Source organism: Eucyclogobius newberryi, unplaced genomic scaffold (assembly GCF_026437365.1).
Source record: "Eucyclogobius newberryi isolate DKJ021-1_F unplaced genomic scaffold, fEucNew1.0.hap1 SCAF_41, whole genome shotgun sequence".
NCBI classification, from domain to species: domain Eukaryota; kingdom Metazoa; phylum Chordata; class Actinopteri; order Gobiiformes; family Gobiidae; genus Eucyclogobius; species Eucyclogobius newberryi.
Genome location: NW_027316068.1, coordinates 376423 through 386248, shown reverse-complemented (window position 1 = coordinate 386248; position 9826 = coordinate 376423). Strand labels below are relative to the sequence as shown.

The following is a 9826-nucleotide window of genomic DNA, read 5'->3' as shown; positions in this document are numbered from 1 at the left end:
CAATCGACTCTCGCCAATTTATTGCGCACTCAATATACTGCAGTTAATCTGGATATTGAGGAAAAATTGCAAGATAATGTTATTTGACATAAAGCCGATGTATTTGCTTACTTTTTCAAGCACACTTGGCAATAAACCTTGTTCAGCAGTGCCTTTTATCAGATAGTAAAGCGCGCAGACGTTCCATTGTAAAAAACAAAAATGTTCTCTCACCATTGTAGAAAAAGCTTCAGTTGTAGTCATCTGGACTCAGTTTGAAAAAATAGACGTTTCGACTCTCATCCAAGAGTCATTGTCAATAAAAGAATTTAGATCGAGAACTCCGATATTAATACTGTTCTGTGGTAAGACCCGCCCATTGGGAGGAGCCTTCCTGAAGTAAGAAAGAGTTGTTTGTTTCAACAGAAACTCCCCCCCTATATCTACCGAGCTAGCCTATTCAGAATTTTAATGGGCTATTAGAATCCTCTTTGTCTTTGTGAGACCCTGGCTCAACCACCCTGAGTACCTGATTAGCATCTAAATGTCCTGTTCCTGGTCCTCTACCTTTCCAGGGGTTCAGTATCCCATTATAAATAACAGGAAGATTAAATCTTAGCCCTCCATTTCTGTTTAAAGAAGGTTTTTCTTTTTTAACAAAAATAGCTTCCTTGACTCCTCTTTCAAACCATCTTTTCTCCCTGCTTAAAACCTTCACCTCACCGTCTTCAAACGAGTGATTAGAGGCTTCAAGATGGAGATGCACGGCGCTCTGTGGTCCTGAACTTGTATTTCTTCTGTGCTGATAAAGCCTCTTGTGTAGAGGCTGTTTTGTCTCACCTATGTACCGTTCTTTACAGCTTTCTTCACTGCATTGGATCGAATAAACTACATTGCTCTGTTTTTGAGTCGGCAACTTGTCCTTAGGATGAACCAGTTTTTGTCTTAAAGTGTTTCCTGGTTTAAAATAAACAGGGACTTCGTGTTGTCTAAAAATTCTCTGCAGTTTTTCCGACAGGCCAGAGACATAAGGGATAGAAACACCCTTCCTTCTCTGTTCAGTTTCCCTTTTGTCCTGCTTCATGGTTCTCTTCACTCTGTTGAGAGCCCAAGTGGGGTAACCACAGGCTGAGAGGGCATTTCGGACATGTTTTTCCTCTTTCTTCTTGCCCTCTGAGCTCTCACCATTAGCGACTCTGGTGGGACTCAACCCACAACCTTTGAAAGCCCTTGCAACTAATGCCTAGAAGTCCAATGCGCTATCCATTGCGCCACAGAGCCCATACATCCTTGCGTGATGCTCATTTCCACAAACGCAAAACACGGTTTTCATCCAAAATGGGTCTACGTCAGTCATTCCTTGCCAACAAACTGAGAATCAAAAAGTGAAAAGAGTGCAGTTAATCTGTGTGTGCAGGGATACTTTTCCATCTCTTATTCCAATTTGTAACAGCAGCGCATTTTCTGTCATTGTAAATAATTTGCACGCCTGAATGGACAACTGTAACCCTCTCCATAGCCCGGTATACATTATATCTCAACAGGAACATCCATCTCCGTGACAATAAAACAGCAGAACCTTGGCCCATCTTCAAAGGACTCTTGGCCGCACACCTCCGACACCTCCACATGGCAGCAGAGCACCGGTTCATCACCCACCTCGTCCCCCACAACACCCTGATCCACCTTATACCCTCTGGAAACCTGGACATCATCTTCTGACCCCGGCATCACCCCCCCCATCCACGGCATCACCCCCCATCACTGAAGAAAGTTTGAAGAATGATTGTGTGTTTGATTTTCTGTAATTTTTTGTCTCTTCTCCCCCTGCCCTTGTGTATCCCATTCCCTTGCACTTGTGTGTGATGTTTGTCTGTACAATTATGTAAATATATGTAAATACTTGTAAGATGTTTTTGATAATAAAAGATAAAAAAATTAAAATAATGGACAACTGAGTAGTAGTAGTAAGTTTGAAATGGGCCGGTAATTATTTAGCACTGTGGCATCAAGACTGCTCTTCTTTAAGAGAGGCTTAATGACCGCAGTTTTAAGGCTCTTGGGAATATTCCAGATCCAAGCAACATGTTGACTTTTTGAGTGAGTGGAGCCAACAGACTGCTCACCGTAGACTTTAAAAATCTAGTAGGCAATGCATAAAGGCAGCATGTAGTGGAACTCAGACTTGTGGTGATCTCTTGGACAGTTTTGTCAGCCAAAAATGCAAAATGGGTTAACTCCAGTTGTCTAGCTGGCTGCGTGCTTGTTATCTGCAAATAATGGTATTTTTAATGTTCTGAACTGAGTCTTGCAAAGAAGACTGCAAACTCATTGCACCTGGAGAAATACAGAAACCAACGCAATTACATTACCATATTTAACCCTCCATGAATTCTTGCAGGATTGCTTCAATGATATCTGCAGACAGCATGTTTTATTAAGCATTGTAAGCTCAGGTTTGGCAAGACATACCCATACTGGAAGTTGGGAATGTCGACCAGGCTGCCTCGGCGAGAACTACAAATTCTAACCCCTAGACCATATGAGAAATTTAAAGATCAAGTGTAACAGATTGAATTGTAACATAAGCCTCATTGATGTTTGAGAGGTTAAGGAACAGTACATAGTTGGGTCACCAGCTTTTAAACAAGCATTTTTAATATCTAAATGTGCTTGGTTCTGCATGTAATGGAAAGAAGCACATATATCGGGATTTGTATTTTGCTTTTGGTTCAGCCAAATAGAGCCACTTTGTGATTTTTAAAACAGTTTTTTTTTAAATGGGGTAAGAAGCACTATCAAGCAGCTCTGAGTTTGTGTTGTGCCCCTCCACATATTCTGGCCGAGTGTTCTAAGGAGTTAGATTTAAGTTCCAGTCCCTGTGAAGGGATGCTTTCAAGTACAACCGCTGCTACATTGCATGGAACAGCTAAAGGTTGATTACTACATATTGCATGCTGCATCCTAAATGGATGAGATTTTTCTATGCCTCTCTTGTCACCCATCCAGTTTCATTTCACTTGTATCCACAGCGTGTCTTATTCATCCTGTGGATTCAAGTCTTCCAAAAGGCTGACCACTATGTTCCCATACCTGGAGTTGAACCCAGGCCAACTGGGTGGGCCACTTTGTCTCACCTTCCTGCAAGTAGTGTGGATGGATGGATGAAATAATATTGTTTGAATTTTATTAGTGCTGCGAGGTTCAAAGGTAATGTAGGACTGGGAGTTTACTCTGAAGCTTGCGTTTGAGCATCTATCTCGCCATCAGATGAGAATAAACCTACTCAATACCATACTATCACTGCATTATAATATGACAAGGTGACAGTTCGCAATGGATTTATTGAGTTTTTTAAGCTTGTGGATGCAATTTTGATTTTTGAATATCCATTAGCCAAAGAGTAGGAGATATCATTTATACTGCTCAAAGCCCAAAAATAACTTATGAATGTCACTGTAGCTGACAATGCTTTTCATACACCTCAGATGGGACTTGAACCCACAATCCCTGGCTTAGGAGGCCAGTGCCTTATCCATTAGGCCACTGGGGCTCCACTTTTTAAGATATAACATATTTAAGCTAAGTTCTCTAAAAATTATCGCACTGCAATCTGGCAATTGCAAAGAAAACAGGTTTGCCTGGAGATGCTGGGGATTGAACCCAGGACCTCATACATGCAAAGCATGCGCTCTACCACTGAGCTACATCCCCTTGATTACAGATGCCATAGTAGTCTGTATAGGATGGTCAAAAGCAATGTGCTACTAGATTCAAAGGTAATGTGGAAAGGGGAGCTTGCGCTGAAGATCGGCTTCCATCATCCAACACATTACTGACTGGCTTGATACATTCTGATTAAAATCCCCTTCAATGCAAGTAAAAATGTCCTAGCAGAGCATGGCTTCAGTCCATTGACCTCTGGGTTATGGGCCCAGCACGCTTCCGCTGCGCCACTCAGCTGAATGCTTACAATGATGGGACTCGAAAGATAAAAATAAAAAAAATTGGACAACTGAGTAGTAGTAGTAGGTTTGAGATGGGCCGGTAATTATTTAGCACTGTGGCATCAAGACTGCTCTTCTTTAAGAGAGGCTTAATGACCGCAGTTTTAAGGCTCTTGGGAATATTCCAGATCCAAGCAACATGTTGACTTTTTGAGTGATTGGAGCCAACAGACTGCTCACCATTGACTTTAAAAATCTAGTAGGCAATGCATAAAGGCAGCATGTAGTGGAACTCAGACTTGTGGTGATCTCTTGGACAGTTTTGTCAGCCACAAATGCAAAATGGGTTAACTCCAGTTGTCTAGCTGGCTGCGTGCTTGTTATCTGCAAATTATGGTATTTTTAATGTTCTGAACTGAGTCTTGCAAAGAAGACTGCAAACTCATTGCACCTGGAGAAATACAGAAACCATCAGACAAAGTAACATTTACCACACTATAATTTGAAATGTTAACCCGCTTTGTCATTAGCAGGTCCAGAGTGTGCCCTTTGCCCTTGGTGGGGCCACTCAGGTGCTGAGTAAGACCAAAGCTTCTGAGGACAGCGCCAAGCTCTTTAGAAGAAGACAAGGTTGAGCGGGGCGTGAAGGAAGGAAGGAACAGTCACTCACGTACGGGAAACTCCTACCAAGCAGTGGCCAGCCTATAGCACACTGGAATTCTGTGGTAATTGAACCAAGTTTAGCAGTTCCTTTCATCAGTTAATAACACAAGCAGGCTTTCCTATTTACCAATGTAGATAACAGGGGTTACAACAGTGACTCTGGTGGGTCTCGAACTCACAGCCTTTGAATGCCTTTGCAACTTTTGTCTGATTCCCCTTTTTCACAAAAGCAAAACAGTCATCCGAAAACGGTCTACATCAATCATTCCTTACCATCAAACTGAGAAACAAGGAGTGAAAAGAGTGCATTTACTCTGTTTATTCAGGGATACTGTTCAATCTCTAATTGCAAAATAGCTCTTTCGGGTGATATGTTTTTCTGTACATGTAAACAACTGATTTGCTTGAAAGGCTATCATGAAGGCACTGCTGGGATTTACTAGACAGGCACTTTGACCAACTAAGCCACAGAGCCTCTAAAATGTTACCCCAACCTGTTTCAGGTAGATATTCAGCAAACAATGTTACCTCGTGGATTTTGCCTGCGATAGCTCTTCCAAAATAGCTTGTCGTCCCTGGGTGGGCTCAAACCACCAACCTCCCGGTCAACAGCCGAGCACACTGGCCAATTGCGCCACAGAGACATCCAGCCCAGTTGACAAAATATTTGCGACTCGACAAGCGGCAACATCTTTTTTTTTTTTTTTAAAGCGAGCCAGCAACATTCGAAAGTTCAGCCCCTGTCCAATCAACTGTGTTTAATGGAGAGCGAGGGCATCAATCTTTCTACCTTTGAGCTAAATCCCCTGTACCAATGTAGCTATAAAAAAACTGGAAGTCTTTCAATCAATCGACTCTCACCAATTTATTGCGCACTCAATATACTGCAGTTAATCTGGATATTGAGGAAAAATTGCAAGATAATGTTATTTGACATAATGCCGATGTATTTGCTTACTTTTTCAAGCACACTTGGCAATAAACCTCGTTCAGCAGTGCCTTTTATCAGAGAGTAAAGCGCGCAGACTTTTCATTGTAAAAAACAAAACTGTTCTCTCACCATTAGCGACTCTGGTGGGACTCCAACTCACAACCTTTGAAAGCCCTTGCAACTAATGCCTAGAAGTCCAATACGCTATCCATTGCGCCACAGAGTCCATACCTCCTTGCGTGATGCTCATTTCCACAAACGCAAAACACGGTTTTCATCCAAAATGGGTCTACGTCAGTCATTCCTTGCCAACAAACTGAGAATCAAAAAGTGAAAAGAGTGCAGTTAATCTGTGTGTGCAGGGATACTTTTCCATCTCTTATTCCAATTTGTAACAGCAGCGCATTTTCTGTCATTGTAAATAATTTGCACGCCTGAATGGACAACTGTAACCCTCTCCATAGCCCGGTATACATTATATCTCAACAGGAACATCCATCTCCGTGACAATAAAACAGCAGAACCTTGGCCCATCTTCAAAGGACTCTTAGCCGCACACCTCCGACACCTCGACATGGCAGCAGAGCACCGGTTCATCACCCACCTCGTCCCCCACAACACCCTGATCCACCTTATACCCTCTGGAAACCTGGACATCATCTTCTGACCTCGGCATCACCCCCCCCAACCACGGCATCAACCCCCAACACTGAAGAAAGTTTGGAGAATGATTGTGTGTTTGATTTTCTGTAATTTTTTGTCTCTTCTCCCCCTGCCCTCGTGTATCCCATTCCCTTGCACTTGTGTGTGATGTTTGTCTGTACAATTATGTAAATATATGTAAATACTTGTAAGATGTTTTTGATAATAAAAGATAAAAAAAATAAAATAATGGACAACTGAGTAGTAGTAGTAGGTTTGAGATGGGCCGGTAATTATTTAGCACTGTGGCATCAAGACTGCTCTTCTTTAAGAGAGGCTTAATGACCGCAGTTTTAAGGCTCTTGGGAATATTCCAGATCCAAGCAACATGTTGACTTTTTGAGTGATTGGAGCCAACAGACTGCTCACCGTAGACTTTAAAAATCTAGTAGGCAATGCATAAAGGCAGCATGTAGTGGAACTCAGACTTGTGGTGATCTCTTGGACAGTTTTGTCAGCCAAAAATGCAAAATGGGTTAACTCCAGTTGTCTAGCTGGCTGCGTGCTTGTTATCTGCAAATAATGGTATTTTTAATGTTCTGAACTGAGTCTTGCAAAGAAGACTGCAAACTCATTGCACCTGGAGAAATACAGAAACCAACGCAATTACATTACCATATTTAACCCTCCATGAATTCTTGCAGGATTGCTTCAATGATATCTGCAGACAGCATGTTTTATTAAGCATTGTAAGCTCAGGTTTGGCAAGACATACCCATACTGGAAGTTGGGAATGTCGACCAGGCTGCCTCGGCGAGAACTACAAATTCTAACCCCTAGACCATATGAGAAATTTAAAGATCAAGTGTAACAGATTGAATTGTAACATAAGCCTCATTGATGTTTGAGAGGTTAAGGAACAGTACATAGTTGGGTCACCAGCTTTTAAACAAGCATTTTTAATATCTAAATGTGCTTGGTTCTGCATGTAATGGAAAGAAGCACATATGTCGGGATTTGTATTTTGCTTTTGGTTCAGCCAAATAGAGCCACTTTGTGATTTTTAAAACAGTTTTTTTTTTTAAATGGGGTAAGAAGCACTATCAAGCAGCTCTGAGTTTGTGTTGTGCTCCTCCACATATTCTGGCCGAGTGTTCTAAGGAGTTAGATTTAAGTTCCAGTCCCTGTGAAGGGATGCTTTCAAGTACAACTGCTGCTACATTGCATGGAACAGCTAAAGGTTGATTACTACATATTGCATGCTGCATCCTAAATGGATGAGATTTTTCTATGCCTCTCTTGACACCCATCCAGTTTCATTTCACTTGTATCCATAGCGCTCTACCACTGAGCTACATCCCCTTGATTAAAGATGCCATAGTAGTCTGTATAGGATGGTCAAAAGCAATGTGCTACTAGATTCAAAGGTAATGTGGAAAGGGGAGCTTGCACTGAAGATCGGCTTCAGTCATCCAACACATTACTGACTAGCTTGATACATTCTGATTAAAATCCCCTTCAATGCAAGTAAAAATGTCCTAGCAGAGCATGGCTTCAGTCCATTGACCTCTGGGTCATGGGCCCAGCACGCTTCCGCTGCGCCACTCAGCTGAATGCTTACAATGATGGGACTCGAAAGATAAAAATAAAAAAAATTGGACAACTGAGTAGTAGTATTAGGTTTGAGATGGGCCGGTAATTATTTAGCACTGTGGCATCAAGACTGCTCTTCTTTAAGAGAGGCTTAATGACCGCAGTTTTAAGGCTCTTGGGAATATTCCAGATCCAAGCAACATGTTGACTTTTTGAGTGATTGGAGCCAACACACTGCTCACCATCGACTTTAAAAATCTAGTAGGCAATGCATAAAGGCAGCATGTAGTGGAACTCAGACTTGTGGTGATCTCTTGGACAGTTTTGTCAGCCACAAATGCAAAATGGGTTAACTCCAGTTGTCTAGCTGGCTGCGTGCTTGTTATCTGCAAATAATGGTATTTTTAATGTTCTGAACTGAGTCTTGCAAAGAAGACTGCAAACTCATTGCACCTGGAGAAATACAGAAACCATCAGACAAAGTAACATTTACCACACTGTAATTTGAAATGTTAACCCGCTTTGTCATTAGCAGGTCCAGAGTGTGCCCTTTGCCCTTGGTGGGGCCACTCAGGTGCTGAGTAAGACCAAAGCTTCTGAGGACAGCGCCAAGCTCTTTAGAAGAAGACAAGGTTGAGCGGGGCGTGAAGGAAGGAAGGAACAGTCACTCACGTACGGGAAACTCCTACCAAGCAGTGGCCAGCCTATAGCACACTGGGATTCTGTGGTAATTGAACCAAGTTTAGCAGTTCCTTTCATCAGTTAATAACACAAGCAGGCTTTCCTATTTACCAATGTAGATAACAGGGGTTACAACAGTGACTCTGGTGGGTCTCGAACTCACAGCCTTTGAATGCCTTTGCAACTTTTGTCTGATTCCCCTTTTTCACAAAAGCAAAACAGTCATCCGAAAACGGTCTACATCAATCATTCCTTACCATCAAACTGAGAAACAAGGAGTGAAAAGAGTGCATTTACTCTGTTTATTCAGGGATACTGTTCAATCTCTAATTGCAAAATAGCTCTTTCGGGTGATATGTTTTTCTGTACATGTAAACAACTGATTTGCTTGAAAGGCTATCATGAAGGCACTGCTGGGATTTACTAGACAGGCACTTTGACCAACTAAGCCACAGCGCCTCTAAAATGTTACCCCAACCTGTTTCAGGTAGATATTCAGCAAACAATGTTACCTCGTGGATTTTGCCTGCGATAGCTCTTCCAAAATAGCTTGTCGTCCCTGGGTGGGCTCAAACCACCAACCTCCTGGTCACCAGCCGAGCGCACTGGCCAATTGCGCCACAGAGACATCCAGCCCAGTTGACAAAATATTTGCGACTCGACAAGCGAGCCAGCAACATTCGAAAGTTCAGCCCCTGTCCAATCAACTGTGTTTAATGGAGAGCGAGGGCATCAATCTTTCTACCTTTGAGCTAAATCCCCTGTACCAATGTAGCTATAAAAAAACTGGAAGTCTTTCAATCAATCGACTCTCACCAATTTATTGCGCACTCAATATACTGCAGTTAATCTGGATATTGAGGAAAAATTGCAAGATAATGTTATTTGACATAATGCCGATGTATTTGCTTACTTTTTCAAACACACTTGGCAATAAACCTCGTTCAGCAGTGCCTTTTATCAGATAGTAAAGCGCGCAGACTTTTCATTGTAAAAAACAAAACTGTTCTCTCACCATTATCGACTCTGGTGGGACTCCAACCCACAACTTTGAAAGCCCTTGCAACTAATGCCTAGAAGTCCAATGCGCTATCCATTGCGCCACAGAGTCCATACATCCTTGCGTGATGCTCATTTCCACAAACGCAAAACACGGTTTTCATCCAAAATGGGTCTACGTCAGTCATTCCTTGCCAACAAACTGAGAATCAAAAAGTGAAAAGAGTGCAGTTAATCTGTGTGTGCAGGGATACTTTTCCATCTCTTATTCCAATTTGTAACAGCAGCGCATTTTCTGTCATTGTAAATAATTTGCACGCCTGAATGGACAACAGTAACCCTCTCCATAGCCCGGTATACATTATATCTCAACAGGAACATCCATCTCCGT

General features: G+C 42.2%; 3 non-coding genes across 3 annotated transcripts; all 3 read right to left on the bottom strand.

The window, feature by feature from the left end:
* Nucleotides 1-3459: 3459 nt before the first annotated feature.
* On the bottom strand, nucleotides 3460-3532 carry trnar-ccu (transfer RNA arginine (anticodon CCU)). Its single transcript has one exon. It is a non-coding gene; the product is annotated as a tRNA-Arg (tRNA).
* Nucleotides 3533-3621: 89 nt separating this feature from the next.
* trnaa-ugc (transfer RNA alanine (anticodon UGC)) lies at nucleotides 3622-3693 on the bottom strand. The gene has a single exon. It is a non-coding gene; the product is annotated as a tRNA-Ala (tRNA).
* Nucleotides 3694-9457: 5764 nt separating this feature from the next.
* trnar-ucu (transfer RNA arginine (anticodon UCU)) lies at nucleotides 9458-9547 on the bottom strand. Its single transcript is given in 2 exon segments — nucleotides 9458-9492; nucleotides 9511-9547. It is a non-coding gene; the product is annotated as a tRNA-Arg (tRNA).
* Between the last annotated feature and the right edge of the window lie 279 nt (nucleotides 9548-9826).